At 38.2% G+C, this 24,128-nt stretch overlaps 1 protein-coding gene across 1 annotated transcript in view; it reads right to left on the reverse strand.

The window, feature by feature from the left end:
* cdkal1 (CDK5 regulatory subunit associated protein 1-like 1) overlaps positions 1-24,128 on the reverse strand; it is a 289,248-nt gene that overhangs the window by 214,856 nt on the left and 50,264 nt on the right. The window lies entirely within an intron of this gene.

Genomic DNA, 24,128 nt, shown 5'->3' on the forward strand with positions numbered 1-24,128 from the left:
GCTGGAGTCCACTGTATCCTCTCGTCCTCAGTCATCATAATCGCAGCAGAGGACGTAATGACTGCAACTTGCACTGTAGACTCTAGCTCAAGCTTGGATATGAACCCAGTTGCTAATGTTGAAGGAGCTAAAGTGATCTGTAAAGGCTCCAGATGACCTACTAGACCCAAAAATGTGCAGCCCACAGGCCACATGATATATTTGTAGTATTGTCGAGTACTTGACTCTGGTGTTGCAGTATTTACAGACCACATGACTCTTGACAAAGTCGTAATTGCTTTCATTTGTTTTCAAACCAAAATATGTCCAAACATCAGCTTTAAAAACTGCTGGAGTTACTGTATCCTCTCGTCCTCAGTCATTGCAGAATTAACAGACCACATGATTCTTATCGAAATCGTAACTGCTTTAACTGTATTTGTGTGGCCCTTATGAGGTCACAGATCATATAGAAACTATAGATTATAGAGTTTTTGTTTTATGTTTGTGAGTGTTTATTGCCACTTAAAAGAGTCAAATTAGAGACAAAAACTAGTATTTTTTTGTACTTTTCGCTCCTTTATTTTTGCTGAATGGCCTCAGATGCTGTGGCCCACCATTGATCTACACCCACAAATGTTTTTGAAGATTGTCGCTCAAGCAACTCTTCTTCGCCTACTTTGTAGTGTTAAAAGAAATGAATGCTATCGCCCCCTGCTGCCTGATACGTCTTAATGACAACATTTCAAATGATTAAAAAAATGATTGAGATTGTATCAATAAAAATACATTTTGGGTGAAAATAAGGTACTGATTTTCTAGATACAATATGAAATGAAAGTTTTGAGACAGTTTATAACTTTATCCTATTAAACAACTTTCATTTCAAGCATATTCTAACATATTCTAACCGTCAAAATCAGGTGAACGTATGAAAAAAGATGAGTCGGCCGTATGGAAGTGAAGCTAGAAATCGCTCTTTACGGAATATTTTTGAATGTTCAAAAACGGCTGCTGAAAAGGTGACGCGAGGGACGATAACGAAGGAAGCGTGTCGTGGAAAAAGATCCCGTGTGCGGCGGCGAGGCCTCGATGTCACCTTCGGTTAGCGGCGGCGAGACTTGAGACACTCGGTCTGTCTGACAAAAGCTTTTGGAGGAGCTGCCCAGACTCCACCATGAATCTTTAATAACGAAGCCTCCTGACAGCTGGAACAAGGAGAGGGAGGGATGGAAGGGAGGAGTGGGGGGGGAATGTGAAGAGAGATTTATGGTACAAAGGAGGAGCAATGAAAACTGGATGCAAACTGTCACTAGTGTTTTGAGTCAGGCGGTGTTTGTATTCCCGGGGAGAAACAAAGAGGTAGCGGTGGAAGTGTTGTGAGGTAAACTAGCTGAAGGTGGAGACACAGAGTCAGACTACATGTCTGTGCGAGTAAAAAAAATAAAAAGAATCAGTTCAATATGTTGTCGGAGTCAGATGACATCACACACTCGCTGTTTTTGAGTAAACTTCTGCGAACTCCAAACATTTAACATCATCAATTTCTGGGATTGTTTTCTCGATATATTCCAGACCTAACTTTACAATCTACAGCAGTGACCTGTGGGTAAAATCATTCAGAGATTTCCTGATGTTTCGTACCAGATTTTTGCCGATCGTGCAGGATTTTCCTTGATTTTGAGACTCCTGTGAATGATTTTACCCAGGGGAATCAAGTACAGCAAAAACAATAAAGGACCCAGAACAGAACCTTGAGGGACTCCACACAACAGATCCGCTAGCTACACCTAGTTATAGAGGTATGGCTGTAGATTCAGTAGCAATCGTTTTATATACAGTAGCTAGATAGCTTTGGATAGATGATAAATACACATTGATAGATAGCTCTTGATATATAGCAATACATAGATGGCTGTAGATTTAGTAGAAATCTAGCTAGTGATAGCTATCCAATAATAGCGCGACTATAAAAAGCAATTATTGTTGTTTTCCGTTCGGTATCTTCCAAGCTAGCTAGCTAATATAGCATTCTCTCCCTAACTTGTATTTTTCTTCCTCTCAAACTCAACAGAGTTGCAAAAACCGATAACAGGCCGCCTAGTTTGTTACCAATTAGAATAATATTATACGTTTTTTTTCCTTCAATGGGTTTTCCATTAAATACGTTGAAATAACACGATGTGTTTGAGCGCCGTCGTACACGTGGAGACCAGAATATGGAAACAGTTTTGAAACATTAACTTATCGTTAAGATTTTTGCACATGAATCTACACCTCGCATCGACCACAGCTTTTTGAAATTCAAACGAGCTAAAACATATCCAAACATGGATACGCTAACTAGCTAATTACACAAACAATACTTTCTTGTCGGGTTCAATTTCCCATCCACGCCTGGATTCGCCTCTGATGAAGATCTCACGCTGCTCGGCCTTGTAGGGGTGGTCTACATAATTCACACCGTCTCCTGCCAAAATGTGCCAAACATTCCTTTAATATGCTCCTCGTCGCTCGCCCACTGACTCGGCGCTGACACAGGGAGTGAGCGGGGGGGCCTCGGGGGGCCACACCCCCCTCCAAAATGAAGTTGGGATGGGATGCGATTTAATGGGATTAGGTGATGCGGTTGCCGCGGTGATACTTTTTGTGCCCAACTGAACACTCGCCGCCAGTGACCCGGACCGGAGCAGATGTCCCCCGAGATCATAGGACGGGGTGCACAAGTGTGCGCACACATGGTTCCTTGGCATCTCCCCAAAATCTCTACATCACACACACACACACACTAACACACACACACACACACACAGGCCCACGTTCCTTATAGACTCATCGCTCAGACGCTTGCCAATAGTCGCGGCGAGGGAACAAACGCACACACATGTCCATGCATACATGCAAGACCTCTGTGCATGTATGTACGTTGAGGAGGTCTACGCTGTACATGCCGGTTCTTCACGGCTCGGCGGACGCGGAGAATCAGTCAAATTAGAGCGGACTCGGTGTCCGGACGCATTGATCAGGTCGACTTGGACGAGAAAAAACGACGTCGGAAATATCTCTAGGCATCAGATGGACCAGGGAGGAGGAGGATGACCCATTTTAAGGGTCTACTTTAACTTCCGTGTGTCAAAACAAAACTCCGGTGGAAGAATATTTATAGTTCTTTTATGTAGGAAAAAACAGGAACATCGAAAATATCTTTTTTCCTTTTTTTAATTGATTCTAATTTAGCGGAAAGTTAATCAACGCCTTGAAAATTCGGTACAAATTAAATTACTGTAAAAGAATGTTGACGCCGTGACCTACCAGGGAGATCGTTTTTATATTTGTTTTTGACAAATGTTGTTTTTTTGTTACGTTCTATTCTTGTTTACTAGTTCAACTCTACATGTCAGGAAAAGTTTGCGTTTGTACTTTTTCTTCCCATTAATTTTAGTGTCTCTTTCAGTTTAAAAAGAAAAGTCAAAACTACTTTGAAATACAGTGCCAGAGTTATGGTTTATATTTAAATAAACTGTGTGTAAATTAAAAACATTCGATTTACAATAACATGAACAAATTCACATACACTTATTTTTTTTGTAATAAATGAAAATAATAAAATGTGATTTGCAAGCAGAAAATAAAGATAACCTTATGTGTTACTACCATAGTTATGTTTAATAGTTCATTAAAGCGTGTGTAAAATATTATATATATATATATAATATATAGTTAGTCGTTAGTCTTTGTTAGTCTTTGTATCCTTTGTCTTTGTTGTTTTTCTTTGACTCTATGTTCTTTGTCTTTATCTTTAGACTTAGATTGTGTCATCTTCTTCTTCCGCTTATGTTCTTTTCTTATTTTATTTTTTATGTATTATTTTTTATTGTTTATGAAAAATTGCTGGCTACTGGAAAAAAAACAATTCAATAAAGTTTTACCTTACCTTACCTTATATATATATATATATATAATTATAATTTTTATTAGAATTAACATATTTTCATATTGATTTCATGTTTGTGTTGCAATTTGACTTCCAACCACTAGATGGCAGCAGTCATTACATCCTCCACAGCTAAATTAAACAACGTAAGATCTTCGATGTTGGCTGAGGACGAGAAGATACAGTCGTTTCAAAAAGCTGATTTTACAAATTGGTCAAAAGTCGTGAGGTCTGTTAATTTACAATACTGCAAATATATCCTAGAGTATTACAAAATATACTGTATTGTTACCACTGTATCGTGATACGCATCTTACCGCCAGATTATTGCCGATCCAGGGTAAATGTTTAATTATTTTTAATTCTTATTGGTTGATGTGTTTTTTCCAGTTGATTGTAAGTATGTTGGATATACATGGGTATATCCATACTTGTCTCTATGATTTTGCCCGTGTATTTCTTTCACATGTTCTCATCGTATTAACCCATCTATTAATTCGTCACAATGTTCGTTTGGTCGGATGGCCCTTTACAACATCCCCAGTATCATGTGGCCCCTCGGGAGACTTAATTGGCGACCCTTGACCTCGTCTAACTACCTCCTCCGTACCTTCAATCTGTTCATGAACAGGTTTTAAGTTACGTAACAGCAGTGCCCTTTGCTACGCCACGCTAGCACCGCCATGTTTGAGAGTGATAACAGCTAACAAGCGAGAACAGAAGATCATGACCAGGGCAAGTGTTTTGGCAAGAATATAGTAGTGCAATATTTATCACAATACGTAACTGCTTTCATTTGTTTAAAAAAAATAAAGAAATGTCCAAACATCAGTTTTAAAACCTGCTAGAGTAGACTGTCTCCTCTCGTCCTCAGTCATTGCTAGGATTCAATTGTTCCTTTATCTGTAAAGTAAGTAAGTAATGGTTATTTCTAAAGCGCCTTTTTAGACCAGGGTCACAAAGCGCTGTAGAGATGTAAATACTGCTGCCATCTAGAGACGGGAAGTTTAATTGCAACACAAAAATGACAAAAATTGTTGACCCATCTATTTAATAACACCACTAATAAAGAGTATAATGTGATTTATATTTAGTAAGAAAAGATGATTAAATATCTTTACTAGGAGAATTCCAGATTCTACTAGTGAATTCAAATCTGTACCAAGGGAAAATGGAATCCTACTACCGTATTGGGATCTGAATATTGGAATTCCAATCTTTACTAGGAGGATTCCAGAGTCTACTAGTAAATTCCAATCTGTACTGGTACAGATTCTACTACTGTATTGGGATCTGAATATTGGAATTCCAATCTTTACTAGGAGGAGTCCAGATTCTACTAGTGAATTCCGAACTCTACTAGGAGAGATGGGAATCCTACTACTTAATTGGGATCTGAATATTGGAATTCCAATTTGTCCTAGGAGGTTTCCAGCTTCTACTAGTGAATTCAAATCTGTACCAAGGGAAAATGGAATCCTACTACCGTATTGGGATCGGGATATTGGAATTCCAATCTTTACTAGGAGGATTCCAGAGTCTACTAGTAAATTCCAATCTGTACTGGTACAGATTCTACTACTGTATTGGGATCTGAATATTGGAATTCCAATTTGTCCTAGGAGGATTCCAGATTCTACTAGTGAATTCCGAACTCTACTAGGAGAGATGGGAATCCTACTACTTAATTGGGATATGAATATTGGAATTCCAATTTGTCCTAGGAGGTTTCCAGATTCTACGAGTGAATTCAAATCTGTACCAAGGGAAAATGGAATCCTACTACTGTATTGGGATCTGAATATTGGAATTCCAATCTTTACTAGGAGGATTCCAGATTCTACTAGTGAATTCCGAACTCTACTAGGAGAGATGGGAATCCTACTACTTAATTGGGATCTGAATATTGGAATTCCAATTTGTCCTAGGAGGTTTCCAGATTCTACTAGAGAATTCAAATCTGTACCAAGGGAAAATGGAATCCTACTACCGTATTGGGATCTGAATATTGGAATTCCAATCTTTACTAGGAGGATTCCAGAGTCTACTAGTAAATTCCAATCTGTACTGGTACAGATTCTACTACTGTATTGGGATCTGAATATTGGAATTCCAATCTTTACTAGGAGGTTTCCAGATTCTACGAGTGAATTCAAATCTGTACCAAGGGAAAATGGAATCCTACTACTGTATTGGGATCTGAATATTGGAATTCCAATCTTTACTAGGAGGATTCCAGAGTCTACTAGTAAATTCCTATCTGTACTGGTACAGATTCTACTACTGTATTGGGATCTGAATATTGGAATTCCAATTTGTTCTAGGAGGTTTCCAGATTCTACTAGTGAATTCAAATCTGTACCAAGGGAAAATGGAATCCTACTACCGTATTGGGATCGGAATATTGGAATTCCAATCTTTACTAGGAGGATTCCAGAGTCTACTAGTAAATTCCTATCTGTACTGGTACAGATTCTACTACTGTATTGGGATCGGAATATTGGAATTCCAATATTTACTAGGAGGATTCCAGATTCTACGAGTGAATTCAAATCTGTACCAAGGGAAAATGGAATCCTACTACTGTATTGGGATCTGAATATTGGAATTCCAATTTGTTCTAGGAGGATTCCATATTCTACGAGTGAATTCAAATCTGTACCAAGGGAAAATGGAATCCTACTACTGTATTGGGATCTGAATATTGGAATTCCAATTTGTCCTAGGAGGTTTCCAGATTCTACTAGTGAATTCAAATCTGTACCAAGGGAAAATGGAATCCTACTACCGTATTGGGATCGGAATATTGGAATTCCAATCTTTACTAGGAGGATTCCAGAGTCTACTAGTGAATTCCAATCTGTATTAGTACACATCTTACTACCGTATTGGGATCTGAATATTGGAATTGGAAAATCTCCAATTCCAATTGAAAGACATTTGTATTACATCAAAATTCCAATCTGTACTATTAGGATTCCAGATCCTACTGGATTCCAATCTGTATTCTGACATATGTCTATGTATTTTTATATATATATATATATATACACACACACACACAGTATATATCATTTTTTCACTGACTAATAAATCAAAAACATACATGTTTGCTCCCCGCATGACGAGAAGCCTTTCGTGTCCCTAGTAAAACTTTTATTTTGCTCTCCAGAGGTGTGTGTTGTGTGGTCGCGCGTCCTCTAAATGACTCCCCCTGCTGCTCGACACCCACGGCCACGTAGCGACGGCGACGTGGCGGGGAAGAGGATGAGCTCATTACACGCCGAGCGAGCCATATGCTGCTCCGCACAAACCACTGCTGCAGACCGTGAAGCCACGCTGTTACGGGCCGTTAGTGGGAGAGCTTCGGTAAATAAAGCGTCGGCATTCCGCCGCTTCCTTGTCTCGTTTAACCTGAGGAATGGTCTTTTCGGTGGTCACTAAAAAAAGTCAAATGGTGAAGGTTTGAACGATTTAACACCCGTTTTATACATTCACTCGTTCGACGAATCCCTGAAACTTAATTTTACGTCTCCCTCGTCCTCAACCCTCGTCGCCACCACTTGTGTTTCTGGCTGAGTTGACAGTGAGCCAGCCAATCAACACACTCCTGACCTCCTCGCATTAGCATAAGCAGCAAGGGGCAAAGGTTAAGTACTCATCAAGCCTCAGTAATTAAGATATGAGCATGTGTGTGTGAGTGTGTGTCGAAGCCACCGAATTCCATCTGAGGTTTTCGCCATCGTCCTGATCTGAAGCTCGACAAACACTGTGAAAAAGCAGTGACTCTTGAGATCCATCTTTTATTCATAGCCCCCCCCCCCCCCATAACAGGAAGTGGAAAAAACTGGTGGCATTGATTGACAGCAAAAGGCGGCGGAGAGAAGGTGCGTCTCCTCGGCGAACCGAGTGAAGTGAAAAGTTTAAAATGCAAACATCGTTAATAAAACACGGCTAACTAAGCCGCCTCTGGGATTCCAACCCGGAGAGCGAAGGGAGTCGATCCGGGGGCGTTTAATTGTGGGGGACCAGGGGGGGGCCCCTGGAGGGGCAGCCCGGAGGGTGAGGAGACGCAACTCTGTGATTGACACGAGACTTTGATGAAGAACTTAAGAGATGCTAAAGTAGGTGTATAATGTCAAACTTGTGTCTTTGTCTCATCATTTGCTTTTTTTCCCGGTAGAGATTCAAACTCTCTTGTCGTTTCAACTTCATACTTTAGTACTACCCTGATCATAATATTTACTTAATACAATGATGTCATAGTATCGCAAAGTATTTACTTTAACAGAAGGAAAATGTTGGATAATTGCTTGGACATTAGTCGGCAACAGACACTAGAAAAATAGTTTTTTGAAAGTATCAATTTGGGAGTTTTATATAAATGTTTTATAGCATTTCTTCCCCAATGATGCATGAAAAATGAGCAAACCTCTCCTTCACTTTACATTGTTTTTACCAAAAACTGTTACTGTAAGACGTAATTTGGCCAACATAAGAACAAAAAAACTGTTACTGTAAGACGTAACTTGGCCGACATAAGAACAAAAAAACTGTTACTGTAAGACGTAACTTGGCTGACATAAGAACAAAAAAACTGTTACTGTAAGACGTAACTTGGCCGACATAAGAACAAAAAAACTGTTACTGTAAGACGTAACTTGGCCGACATAAGAACAAAAAAACTGTTACTGTAAGACGTAACTTGGCCGACATAAGAACAAAAAAACTGTTACTGTAAGACGTAACTTGGCCGACATAAGAACAAAAAAACTGTTACTGTAAGACGTAACTTGGCCGACATAAGAACAAAAAAACTGTTACTGTAAGACGTAACTTGGCTGACATAAGAACAAAAAAACTGTTACTGTAAGACGTAACTTGGCCGACATAAGAACAAAAAAACTGTTACTGTAAGACGTAACTTGGCCGACATAAGAACAAAAAAACTGTTACTGTAAGACGTAACTTGGCCGACATAAGAACAAAAAAACTGTTACTGTAAGACGTAACTTGGCTGACATAAGAACAAAAAAACTGTTACTGTAAGACGTAACTTGGCCGACATAAGAACAAAAAAACTGTTACTGTAAGGCGTAACTTGGCCGACATAAGAACAAAAGAACTGTTACTGTAAGACGTAACTTGGCCGACATAAGAACAAAAAAACTGTTACTGTAAGACGTAACTTGGCCGACATAAGAACAAAAAAACTGTTACTGTAAGGCGTAACTTGGCCGACATAAGAACAAAAAAACTGTTACTGTAAGACGTAACTTGGCCGACATAAGAACAAAAAAACTGTTACTGTAAGACGTAACTTGGCCGACATAAGAACAAAAAAACTGTTACTGTAAGACGTAACTTGGCCGACATAAGAACAAAAAAACTGTTACTGTAAGACGTAACTTGGCCGACATAAGAACAAAAAAACTGTTACTGTAAGACGTAACTTGGCTTACATAAGAACAAAAAAACTGTTACTGTAAGACGTAACTTGGCCGACATAAGAACAAAAAAACTGTTACTGTAAGGCGTAACTTGGCCGACATAAGAACAACAGAACTGTTACTGTAACACGCAAAAAACGAGCGTTATAGTATTTTACTTTAGTTTGTACAAAAATGTAATTTCAAATTTGTGCAGACAGAAAAAAAAATCAAGACCTTTTAATTCATACATTTTTTTTAGCCTACATAGAAAATATTGTAGATTTTTCAGTCAGTTACAAACATGTACATTATTATAAATTAGGTTACGTTTGAAAACGATAGTAATGACGTCACACTTGTATTGAAGCCTCAACATAAGAGATTTAGTCCAGTATCATCCACTCAAAACAAGCCTAAAATACTGACTTGTTTAAGTATTTTTCTGGTTGATTCTTCTAATGTCCAGGCTTCAATACAAGAGGGACGTTACAGACCAACAGTACTGAGGTATTTGGAGGTTTTTAAGTGTCTTTTTGGACGAAAATGAAGACGACTGAGCTCCTGTCGCTTCTTTAAAATGGACGAACATTTTTGTTTAAAACTGTCTTTATAGATTGTTAAAATATAGCATAAAGGCAAAAAGAGAAAGTCAACATTATATGGAACTATATTTTAAAATAAAAAATGTAAATGAATGGGTTTTGCGGCTCCCAGGGTTTTCTTTCCTTTAGGAAGCGGTATTAGTATTTGGTACAAGCAGGAATACAACGACATTGTTTTCAGGGATTATTCGAGAAATTGAACAAGGAGAACTTTTTTCGTGAACAAGATTGTAAAGTATATTGTTTTTTGTGTTAAAAAACAAACAAATGTAATCTGATAATAGACCAGCATGTTTATATGATTCCATTAGAAGGAAATGATTAAAACCACATGTTTTTACGAGTGTGGATGAACTGATGAAGAAATACTTGAGCTTTACAGTGAAGCAGTAATACACTCAAGAATCAATACAGCTATAACTTGGCTGCTTTACGGCTCGTCCTCGTCGCCCCCGGGTGTACCACGGATAGTAATCGGAACTCGGTTGTCAACAGGGGCCTAGTAAAAAAAAAAAAACAGAGACGTCAGTGGAAATGCAAAGCTTTCAGATGACGTTCCTGTTAAAAGAGCCTCACACACCTGCTTGTAAAGATCAGGTGAATCGCTGATAAATACTGCATCAGCGTGAATGACTTGTTACGTGTTGGACGCTTCATGCTGGAGGCGAGTTATGGATTATAAGAGGAGGAATCGTACGAACAAATACCAACGTGAGATGACTTTAGAAGTTATATTATACAAGAAGAAATACTGCAGTCATGCAGGGGAGAAGATAATATTTATTATTGATATATATATAGCATAAATACATAAAATATTTATGTATTTTAATACGTAGAATCATATTGAAAATGCATGCATACTGCTTATATTTTTAGTATTATAGTTTTAATGGTTCAACTTTATATATACTAAAATATGATCTTTTTTTTCCTGACGTATCAACTTTGTATCAATATATGTGTTTTTTTTATGTATCTTTGGCAAATCATGCATTTTCATCATAGTTTTTTCCTGGTTTAAAATGGACTATAGTGCGTAAAAATGATATAATATATATACAATTTATTTTTTCCTTTTTTGGGTGAAAATGTATAGTAGATAAATGTAATGAAATATGTATATACTAAAATATGTCGATACTTTTTTTTTTTTACTGATAACGTATCAATTGTGTATCAATATTTTTTTCTATAAAGTTATATATATTTTTTTATATTTTTTGGCAAATCATAATTTTATAAATATAAATATATATATACAGTATATATTTATATTTAACCCATTTAACTACCTTTGGTTATGTATTTAAACATGTAGATTCATATTGAAAATGCATGAATACTACAGTATATACATTTATATCATTATATTTCTAATCGTTCAACTATATATTTGGTGAAAATGTATAGTAGTTAAATGTAATAATAAATATAGATAAACTTAAATATGTTGATACTTTTTTCCTGATAACATATCAATTTTGTTTCAATACATTTTTATTTTTTATACATTTTTGGCAGATTAAAGTTTATTTTTATGGTAGTTCTTTCACAGTTAAAACTGGAAAAAACTTTATAATTTTTTTAAATCGTTTTATATAAAATGTATACGTAATTTTTATACCCGATATAAGGTACCATCATCCCTGTATTGTGATACATATCGTATTGTCAATTGTTGCAAATACACACCCTTATTGATAAAAGTATGTAAGTAAGCAAGTAATATTTATTTATATAGCGCTTTTCTAGACCAGGGTCACAAAGCGCTTAAACAATCAAAACAATACTCAAAAAAGTATATACTTTAAAGATCAAGATAATACTGAGAACAACAGAGGAGTTCCAGAAAATCAAGGAAAAGCCTGAACAGATAGAAACGTCTTAAGATTTTTCTTAAAGGAGTCAATAGATCGTATGCGTGGAACCATAAGTAGATTCTGATCCACAGACCTCAGAGCCCGAGCTGGGGTGTAAGGCTGGATCAGATCAGTGATGTAAGGAGGAGCCTGACCATGAATAGATCTGAAAGTAAGAACCAGAATTTTAAAGTTGATCCTGAAAGAAACTGGAAGCCAGTGAAGAGTTTTAAGGATCGGAGAAATGTGAGTTCTTCTACTAGAGCAGGTCAGAATTCTGGCTGCAGAGTTCTGAATCAACTGCAGGCGAGACAGATCCTTCTTGTTAAGACATGAAAACAAACTGTTACAATAGTCCAGACGAGAAGAAACAAACGCATGGATTACAAGCTCCAGATCATGTTCCGACAACATTTTCCTAAAATGTATAATTTTTAAATATTACATAACATAAATAAATTGCATAACAATTTTATGTAAATTTAAATATAATAATTAACGTAAATCTTTTTTTTTTCCTCAAACATTCAACTTTTAATGTTGGTTTTATGGAGTTATTTGACTTTTTTTTTTAGCTATTTAGTAACTTTTTTTTTTTTTTTTTTAAACGTGTACATGTTCTAATGTACTTTTAAAAATAAAGAACACATTTTTAGCAGCATTGTTTGACGTGGCTCTTTGAGAAAATGTAATTGCCAGCCTTTGATTTACTGGGACAAAAACCAGCAGGAAGTCCTTTTGACCAGATTAAGGTTTTCCAAAAACAAAAATGATCAGGAAGCATAAAGAGTTTTGTTTCATGCTGGATTTTTGATTTAGGAAATGTCTTTTTGAGGATTAGGAGTCAAAGTAAAGGCACAATTGAACGTTGGTTTTATAATAAAACTCAGATAAACAGCTCTAGTGTCGGCCTAAAGCGGGTCAGGTCACAGGGCACACGCATGCATCATTGAAAGCCACAACTTCCCCCGGAGACATCGCGGCCGGCGTGCATATCAATCAGGAATCACGCTGCCGTCTCCATACGTAAAACATTTAGAGGGTGATCTACATGCATGGACGGCGGCTGAACCGTAAACACCTTTAATCCTGGGAGTGGAGACACGGAGGTGAAGAGACTCTTCCTTGGCTCGGCCGGATCCCGGGCAAAATTAGTCCAAGCATAAACAATCGTGATTGGTTTGAAGGTCATGAATTATTACGAGCGAAGGGGTCGAGGAGAGTGGAGTGACATATGCGCGCTGACCTGGAATCCATCATGTGTTTCCATCAATTTATCTGACGTTTCCAGCCAAATGAAACCATTAAAATGGTATATAATTGACGTAAAGTGGAATAAAGACGGATGCGTTTGACAACAATCGAGGAGCGAAGATGACAATTAGCTTCGGACGAGGATTGGATTTTCTGAAAAGTCTACTTGAGGCGAAGAGATTGAATGAAAAGGCCGATGAGTACTTGATAGTTTGAGGGTTTTAAGGGATGATGGAAAGAGATCATTTGTAAAACATTGAGCTGGATTTTAAATCCGTTCGGGATTCATCCAGGATGACTAGTGTTGTTAATGCAGACTTGAGTTTTGAGTCTTTTAAAGCACAATGTATTGAACTCTTGTTACCAACACAAAAAGTTGATGATTCACAAAATTTTAATTTTTTCATTTAAAAAAAAGTTGAGGTCAAAAAACATGGAAAAACAACATTTGATATAAGAAACATCAGACTTTTGTTTGCGTGGAATTTCTAATGTGTTGTGCAATATTTTGACATATAAAAATACAACCAATACTATAGTACTATCGTAATGATATAAATAAATACTATATAACAGTTCAGCAGTTAACAAGTACACAAACAAACACCTGGTGACAATTCAACTGTGTAATAACACTAATATTCTAAAATCTTAATCTTAAAATAAAATTAAAAATTAAAAAATTGCCCAATAAAAAAATTCAAGCATGGAGTCAGATATTCAAAAACTATACTGCACTCCATCGGTCCGAGACTGTAAGAACAAAAACAACAACTTTCCATTCAAAAATATGCCACAGATGACATAGTACAGTAGTCCCAGACCATAGGATCAGGACCCGGTACCCGGTATGTGAGGCAGAGAAAGAAGAAATACCCATTTTATTTGGTATTGAAAGACGTTTTACGAGTAATATTAGCATGCGACTCTTAACCCTTGTTTTTTGTTCAGGTTTGCACAAAGTATTATCCTATAAACTAGCAAGAATTAGGAAAACACGAACTCTTTATGGAACCATCTTGACGGGTAAAAACAAGCCCATGGTTTCTGCTGATTCAGCGATATAGCAAGATGTAAGTAAGTAAGTTATTTGTATTATATTTATATAGTGCTTTTCCAGACCAGGGTCACAAAGCGCTTAAACAATCAAAACAATACTCAATAAAATATATACTTTAAAGGTGAAGATAACACCAATGTATCTTTCGTGCATTTACTGTTCGTTTTTTAGGTTAATTCCAATTTATTTTAATAGTTGTTTCGTGTGAGGTTATAACGTCCACTTTATAAAGGTCAGTTGTTCAAAAAAAAAAGTTTTACTTTAGATTTTCTATGGAATTGATTATTACTGTCTGAAAGGAGTTTTATTTTTGATAAAAGACTGCATTTCCCTGCAAAGTTACCTTAGCATGTGACTCTTCACTCATTTTTTCTTTGGTTAAGTTTGCTCAAAATATTAGCCTGTAAACTAGCAAAAGAAATCTTTATGGAACCAAACGAGCTCAGGATTTCTGCCGATTTAGTAGTTATAGCGAGATGTATTTTTTGTGCATTTACCGTTTCAATTTATAAAAAAAATAAAGGTTTAAGTAGATAAAGTTGACGTTAAACAGGTCGGTTACACAGAAAGAAAAGATATAATTTTGATTTTCTATGGTATTGATCATCTTACTGCCTGAAATCATTTTTATTTTGATAACAGACTGGATTTCCCTCCAAAAGGTACATTAGCAAAAGACTCTTGACCCTTTAAAAATTAGGAAAACAAACTCTTTATGGAACAATGCAGTTGAGGTAAAATGATCTTCCTCTCTTTGCTCTTGATGGATCTACTGACTCCTTCAAGAAACATCTTGAGACGTTTCCATTTGTTCAGACTTCTCCTTGATTTTCTGGAACTCCTGTTGTGTTATCAGTTTTATCTTGACCTTTAAAGTATATACTTTATTGAGTATTGTTTTGATTGTTTAAGCGCTTTGTGACCCTGGTCTGGAAAAGCGCTATACAAATAAAAATGTCTTACTAACTTACTTACAGGGTTTTCTGCTGATTCGGCGTTTTTTCCGAGATGTATTTTTCATGCGTTTGAAATCAAACCTTTATTTAAAAAAATGAATGTTTAAGGCGATTGAGTCGATGTTAAAGCGGTCAGTCGTGCGAATAAACGTCGAACGCCCCTGATATAATGCAATCTTAAGACATGTATGCAAGTGTAGTTCAAGTACACGAGATGACATTTTCATTCCGGATTAATCTGAAAAAGAAACAAATCAATACGTGTTGTCGTCGATGCCTTTTGGTCGCATTCATGGACGGTCACGTGAGGCGGCGAGAGCGTGCATGGGGGAAGCAGATATGTGAGTACATGTGCGGCGCTGCCGTCCGGGGGACGAGGCAGACAATGGGATCCTCATTACGGAGCTACAAAGTCGAGGCATTTATTCAGTCTGTTAATTTCCCCGGCTGATGCGGCTTGAAGCAGCTCCACGGCGGCTCATCAGTGCTTCTAAAAGGGATCCTCACTTAACCACAGAGCCTTATTTATACTCAATAACATTCCTTTAAGAGCCAAGGATGCGGCGTGCACAATGGCCGCCGCCTGATTAAATTGCTAAGCAGGGGCTCTTTTTTACTTGGGAAATATTAATTTATGGAATGTTTAAAAAAAAGGATTCCTCTCGTCTTTTCTGATAAGACTCCAATTAAAAGAAAGGTTCAAGGTAAGGTTCATTACTTTTGGTAAAAGGGAAGGGATGCGAGTAGAAAAGCCTTTTGAGACGAAGACCTGATTTTTTTTTCTGCTTGTTAGTAAGATACTGGGAATGCTTCTTAGGAGGAGATGAATGGATGTCCCTTCTCTTTGTCAAAGCACATTAGTGACATCCATCACCCTTTTATTTGCACACGCCGTTGCAAAGATCAGGCCAAAAATGAAATAAAAATCCTTGTCCTGTTGTGTAAATGGAATAGAAACAACATGACGGCGGCGTTAACGTTTGACTCGGACGTCTCTATGTTTGACTTTTTATCGGAAACGAGAAAGACAACCTTAAGAGAGACGTTTGGCATTGAGAAAAGTACGGCCGTCGCTCGTCGTCACGTCTCCAGATAAACGTAATGGCGATGGAATAAATGGGAGCTGAAATGAGAGATGTAATCCCGCCTGTAGCATATGACTCAGTTTAGGATTTATGGCCCGGTTCGGAACGAAGGTAATCTTCGTCCGAGAGGTTCTCTTTTCCGACTAAATAAAAAAGATGATTAAAATCATCTATTAAAAGCATATCAGAGGAGGAGGCGGCGATTACACTCTCGTATTGTATGGTGGAGAGGGAGAAAAATCAACTTTAAGTGCAGAAAGGAAAAGAAAGAAGGCATTAAAAGAAATGCATACATCACGGCTTTCGACACATGTGAGGTAGAACTCACTATTACAGGGCTTTATGTAGTCCAGGACAGATAATGAGGAGCGCCAGGGTAGAAGATACGCAGTGAAACATAGATGGCTTGTAAGAATGAGGATGAAACAATTGGTCCGGTGGAATCCACGGCTATATTTCACCAGATAAGAGCAGCACAAGTAAGAGTCGGGATCCGTTTGAATGATTGGATTTAGCGTTAAAATTCCTTTTTCTTTCTTTGTCCAAAGCCCTTATTTATTTTAGCTGTCGCCGCCATCCTGAAGGGAGTGTGGGGAGGAGAGGAAGGAGGTGAGAACGAGGACATAAAAAACAATATATCATGGTTATGGATCTACTGTATTTAAGTCTAAACCGAGAGGGCTCGAGAGATGGAGACGAGGAAAGGCAAGAGAACAATTAATACTCCTTGAAGAATTTGTTTAAAATAACTTTTAATAAATTATAATTATTAGAGATAAGTCCTGTAGTAACAGTATTTCATGATGATTAAAGGGCAACTACTGTGAAAACACAACTCTCCCGACTCACTTACATGTTTGAAATGACCATTTTTTAACCGATTACTTTCTAAAATGCGTCTGAAATCTGGGCGAACGAGAGGTTACGAGAGCGGAGTCCATTATGGCGTAATAATAGTAATAATACATTTTATTTTGAGGATAATGTCTTCTCTCCTCCTCCAGCCAGCTGTAATCATGCCCCGCTTTGTTTATACAAAGAGTCGCTTGGAGGCGGAGACCTCCACGATTGATGATTGACCAATCACAGCAGAGTAAGTGTGGTTACGGTAAACACATTTTCATCCGTTTTCAGTGGGCGGAGCTTAAGATCATTTTCTAATGTCAATATTTCAAGGAAAAGAGAGTTTTGTACAAGCACACACTGATGATACAATAGAGTCCAACATCTATTTAAGACACTTTGATCAAGACATTAGTTGCTCTTGTAAGTATGATTAGTTCAATGAATCCTGGACTTACAGTATTTTAAATTTACAACAACAACAACAAAAAAAATCTGATTTCTAAGGTGAAAACATCCTGGAAATTTTGACTTAAACCAAGGATCAACCAATTACTTTTTCAAGTTCTTTATAAGCCAATTTGTACTCGTGAATTTGCCAACTAAAGAACGTAAAAGGGTTATAGGCTACGAAGACTTTTTAAAAGAATGAAAGTTGTTCTTGGGGGGGGAATTGCAACAGGTACATGCTAGTTATGCGGTTTAGGCTGGAATCCTACTAGTACTGCATCTGTACTAGTACAGATTGGAATCCTGATAATGAACTGAGATCTTAATAATCATATGGGTTAGGGTTAGGGTTTGATTACATCGAAATAACATTTTGATGTAATCAGAATTTCTCCTATAAGAATTGGAGATTGTCCTGGTAGAATTCCCATTTGTCCTAGGACAGATTGGAATTCCAATATTCAAATCCCAATACAGTAGTAGAATTCCAATCTCTCCTAGTAGAGATTGGAATTCACTAGCAGAATCTGGAATCCTAGTACAGGATGGTATTCCAAATATTCAGATCCCAGTACAGTAGTAGGATTCCAATCTGTACTTTGACATGTACATTGACAGTCGTTCATAGACACATGAAATGAAACCAGTTCTAACTTCACAAAAAGCTCATCAAACTCCATCCAAGCAGAAGAAATCGGTGATAAACGCCTTCATTTAACGCACGGCAGCACAACGTTGACTCACGAGCCGATGCGGATTATAGAATCGTACAGGCGTCCTCTGAACTCTCTGAAGCCTATATATACCACATGTGGTCCAGTTCCCCCCCCCACAGCGTTCTCGCTCCGACTATACGTCCGTTTGTTTACAGCACCTCAGAGGTTAAGGACCGCCCGGGGGGGGTGCGCCCGAGCCACCGACCCCACGCCAAACTGGCAACTCGCCGCGTACGAATCCCGTGCATCCATCATCCGGCTGCACATATATGTACCTACAGCGGGCCTTGGGCTCGTGTCACTCCAAATACCGTGCGGAGAGAAATTGCTTCTTGCTTTTTCTTTGACGCGCTCCGTCCATCTGCCAGTTTTCGGGGAGAAAATTAGAAACGAGGCCAGTTGACGGTTGAGTCCAATATGCTTCGCCGACGATATCTTCAAGGAGGTACCTACACATATGAACCAACGGTTTCCTTATCCATTCGCTCGCCCTCCATCTTGACCCGCCCGTCCATCTGTCATCTATTTTCCACTCCGTCTTCCTGTGCATTCATCTTTTCAAATTTCCCCCCCGGAGATTTAGGCGTATACGGCATGTTAAAAGGTCAAAAGTTTCCACTGTCATGTTGCATGACTTAATGTATATCAAGATCGGCGTCATGAGGGTTTTTTATCATACGAAAGAAAAATGTTTTGAGAGTTTTTTTTCCTCCGAAGACTTTAATCTAATCAGAGTGCGTGCGATACTGCGGTTTCTGAAACCGTTACTGTCACTTGTCACCCCCGGAGGTGAAGCGCGATTCAAGGAATGTCGTGTTTCATAACCCGTCGCCCGGTTTCAGGAGGCGTCTAAGAATCTCAGGCGTTTCCAGGTCAGCGGTTGTTTAACTAACACCAGTTGAGGGAGAAGCCGGTGGGTTTTTTCTAGATGAAAAAATAGAGGGGGGGGGGGAAATGTCAGGAGCTTGACGGCTTTATCTGATGATTTAAATGTGTTGCAACAGAGCGTTCTTGATAAAGTGCTTTGCACGTGTTGTCAAGATGGAGGACGATCATGTGTCGCCGCTGTTGGGTTCAGTGTCAAATCTCTGGGTAGTCGACTGGAGATACTTGATAGGAACACTGGCAGCTGGTTCGCTCACCGCACACCTGCCACCTGTACCTGCAAACATTCCCATCCACCGACACACTAGCATCTATGCTAGCGCCGCCGACATCTCATACGCTAAAGCCCATTAAAAAAAAAAAAAATTCAAACTGAAGTGAACGAGGGACTTTCTAACTTCTGTCACCGCACACAAAAGAAAGGAAAAGGTCACACAGCAGGTGGTGTGTGTGTGTGTGTGTGTGTGTGTGTGTGTGTGTGTGTGTGCGAGGACATGTGCATGCGTGGGGGTCCAGGTGAACAAAGGGTCACTCAAGTCCTCTCCATATGTCACCTGTCAGATCAAGTACATTTCACACTGACATTTACCTGGATTCAAAGCCCCGAGAACTCCGGCAACTCCACTATTTGTGAGAAACAATAGGGTTGAGTTGGAGTGCGATGAGAGGACGTTGGGAAGATTATCCGAGTACTACACAGGACGGTGTGTACGGTGTACACATGTTTGTTTCTAAAACACACTCAACATTAGATTAGATCGACTATGAATCCCTCTGGAGATCTACTTTGGGAAATTGGCATTTGTTTAGAAACTGTGAGGGGAAAAAAAGTTCCTACTTTAGACCTGATGGAAATGAACGCATACGCCGTCTCCGAGCAATTGCAGAGATGAAGACTGATCATGATGATCGCAGTCTAGTCAAAGTTTCATAGATAGGACTGTTAAATGATAGCACGATATTTCTACAACACAAGTCATTAAACCCTAAATTTTGGCATGATTTGTTAAAATTAAATATAGAGAGAAACCCTCATGTCCACAAAAAAACCACAATATTGGTACCACTTTTGATTGGTTTGATTTTGTGTATTAGCAACTCCAGTTACACACAATGGGTATCTTTCATGAAGAATGAGCAGAAGTATGTGTCTGTAAAAAAACGCCAACAGCATAAAATCTACTAAAAATATTCAATCTTATGTTAGGTACTCTGAGAAAAACCTGCTCATGAGCATGTATAGAGTTTGTGTTAGTGTAAGAACGCACTCAATGTTCATTTATATTGATATTTCTTACGTGAACAATCCGCAGATGCGTTTGAAAATTATGAATAAAATTAAATTAAATATAACACATTCAGTTAAACGATGAGCAGATTTAAAATACGGATTATGATCGTGAATTATGGATGTAAATAGACTTAAAACGTATACATTACTTATACAGTATGAATGTGTATAAAATATTAATATAAACAAAAGAATATAGACTATAAAACAGCTAAAATAACAACTTCGTGTTTTTTTGCCCCCACTTTGATGTCAAATCAGTTACGTTTCACCTGTGATATGTTCTATGGTCTACAATGGAAAGATTAAAAGAACAAGGGTAAAGATAGCCTGATATTGACGATTCACTCCGGAACCAGCCAAGTCTTCATCTGCGACTTGACCAAAGTTTAAACACTGTTCAAACTTCAAAAAACCTTTATAGCTACAGCAGTTAATTCAAATAGATAGAAGTTAAGTTAGGATACTTAAAGGCGTCCGTCACATCCCCGTGCTTTGACTGTCCTGTCAGAAATTAAAAAACTAACAGACGAAAATAAAGAGATTTGAAAATCTGTGGATTTGCTCGCTTGTTAATGAATGATTTTCCAGAATAACCTCATAAAACAAATCAGCCAAAGAGGCGTCATCAGTAGATGGAAGCCAAACATTATGTTTATTAAGAATATTTCAGGAATGCTGCGTTTTAATCATTTGTATTATGTATCTGTATATTTCAAAAGTATAAATGTATATTTTTAATTGATGAAAATGTCGTTAAAAAGGAAATGATTGGCCTCGAAGTTCAGTCAATAACACGGATACAAGGACCTCCGACAACAGGAAGTGTAGCGTTGAAGACAAAAGAGGAAGTGACATTGGAAATGTGCAGGATAAAAAAAAAACACAGAGTGAAAGATGAGAAGCTGCAGCGTGTGAAGGTGTAAAAAAGGGGGAACAGAAGTATGTGAAGAAGGGAATGATGGACAGAGATGGAGAAATGGTGCGACCTTGTGAAAACCAGGTCATCACCAGCAGAGAGAAGAATTACCTCGAGAAGATACGGCGAAGCATCTGAACACACATCTGTCCCTTCATGTAACCTTTACCCAAGTTCTTATCACGGGAGACACTGAACCGACTGGAGATTACGCTTAAGTTTGAGGTGAATAACTTGATTTCCGTCCGACACTTTGAATCCAAATGCAACAAAATAAGGGGTTGAAAATGAACGTCACAATCACGTGTAATTAAACCTACATGACGACGACCAATATGGACATTTTGATTTCCTGTTTCCTGCCTCTATCATCACTCCATCCTTTGCATTCGTTATACACATCAACATCTCAGATATTACAATCGTATCTCAGAATCAAAATCCTATTTATTCCCCTTTTGTCCGCAACGTAAACCATATTTTGTTCATGCAAACAGGAAATTACTTCTTTTTTTTAATGTAATTTCCCTCCTTCATCTTTTTCTTACAGTGTGAAATTATTTACTGAATGAATGAATGACATTAATGTTGTCCTGCCAACATATTAATGTCCAGTTTTATTTAAAAATTGACTTGACTCGCCATCAGATTTTTTAAAGGAGAAATGAAAAACATCCTGCTGTGCTGACGTACGTCTTCATTTCTCAGCCGTCACGAGTCTTAGTGGCCACGATGGAGACTCCCACGTGCCCTGGAGGGGGCGCCGACGCAACCAAACGTGAGGATGTCATGGAAAATAACAAGGCGCCAGACCGTGTTATTGATCGACGACACTCAACCAGTTGCTATTGACCTTACTCGGACTAAACTTTAAAATCAAATTGACATTGAAGAAAATATTGATTCAAGCTAATATGACTAAATTATGAAACTGTTAATCGACTTTTATTTGATACATTTCAACAGAGCTGCTACACAAACCAAACGTCCGACTCTCACCCCCAACTTACTTTGTTGAAGGAGGGGCAGGTGATCCTTAAAATACGCTTGCGGAAGCTACATTTTAAATTAATAAAAAAATCCAATTTGCTTTCATTAGATTCTCCCCAAAAACAACACCTACAGTTCGACGGATCTAGAATAATATTAATAAAGTGGTTTTTGACTATTTAACAATTGTATTGATTCAGGTAATCATACTAGGTTTTAGGGGTGTGAGGAAATATGAATATACTTAGACATCGCAATATTTATTTTCACAAAACTATCGATACGCAACAGCACTCGATAGATATTTTTTTCTACGCTTTTGTTCATTTTTGTGTTTCCATTAAACATCCGGCCACTAGATGGCAGCAGTAATTACAGCCACTAAAGTAACAATGAAATCCCGCTAGAATCCTGCTAGTGACTGAGGACGAGAGGATACAGGGGACTACAGCAGCTTTATAAAGCTGATATTTGGACATATTTTTATTTTAAAAAAGAACCCACAGAGCAGGTACGACTTTGTCAAGAGTCACTTGGTCTGTAAATCCTGCAACACCAGACTGAGGACGAGAGGATACAGTCTACTCCTCCAGCAGCGTTTAAAAGCTAATGTTTGGACATATTTTGTTACAATATATCTTCATATAAGGTATTGTCGTTCCTGAATTTTGATTCTTTCTTGCCAATAGACACCTGTAGTACTTATCGTAACAAAGATACAATAACACAATCAACGTATTGTTTTAAGTATTTTCTCATCTTCATATATTAAATATTTGAACGATGCTTGTACTACTGTAAAACCAAGGGACAACGTGTATTTAGCAAGATTGCAAACTACTCTGAAAAGTCATATTTGTAGTATGTTGAGGGAGAAACATTAGTCAAGTAAATAAGGGTCAGTTTAATCTTAACTGCAACTACCAGTAGTAAATAAATAAAAAGAAAACAAAGCCACACTACAGTGATTCATCACTTGCTGACTAGAGTCTGGCCTAGAACCCCTTTTCAAACGACCCTTGACCTCTTGCGTGCGAGTGCAGCAGAGTTATCAAACAACACAGTAATGATCAGGGGTGACCATCGCTCACTAATGTTCCCCTGAGAAGAGGATTTACCTCTGGTCTCCACACACCAGCACCGAGGCTCTCCTCTTATTATTACGCCTGACAGCTGACGTCCTCCCTCCATCTTGTCTCCTGCCCTCGCGCCGTCACTTCGTCTCAATTTCCTCGCCCGGGATCTCCGTCGCACACTTTCGCTCCCGTCGACTCGCACAGTTGCCAGGTGAGGAGTTGGCAGAGCAATCGCTCCTGCGAGCGCCGGTTTAAGCCACTTGCTCGACGGCACATTCGTCACCTGTACCCAGGTGGGGAAAGAGTAACACGACTGCGAGTGTAAAAAAGATTTTTTATTTTGTTTGACAGACGTTTCTGAAGGCTGTGCAGTCGGAACCTCATTTGTTATTGTCGTTTTTTTTACTGAGTAGTTGCTGGAGGTTAATTTAAGATTAATTAATGCATTTGGATTCATAAGGAACATTGTTACGGGACAGATGGTGTTCACTGTTCTTGTCACAAATAGTCGAATTCGCAGTGTATTTACCAAAGTGTCTTGAATAGAAGGTGTGATTGTCTTTGAAGCTCCAACTGTCTTCATCATCTCCATGTCCTACATCTAATGACTGTCCTTCAACATCAGCCTCGTAGGAATTCTTTGTATAATCGTTGGCTTCCATAATCTCCCTTCCTTATCTTATCTTGAACACTTGAATCTTTATTGGTGACCATATCGTTTAAGAATTATTATACTTGGGTTTTAAACCCATGAAAATGCGGGCCACATTAAATAACTTTTTAATAAACCCAAT

The sequence above is a fragment of the Callionymus lyra genome, chromosome 17 (genome assembly GCF_982586985.1).
Source record: "Callionymus lyra chromosome 17, fCalLyr1.hap1.1, whole genome shotgun sequence".
NCBI classification, from domain to species: Eukaryota; Metazoa; Chordata; class Actinopteri; order Syngnathiformes; family Callionymidae; genus Callionymus; species Callionymus lyra.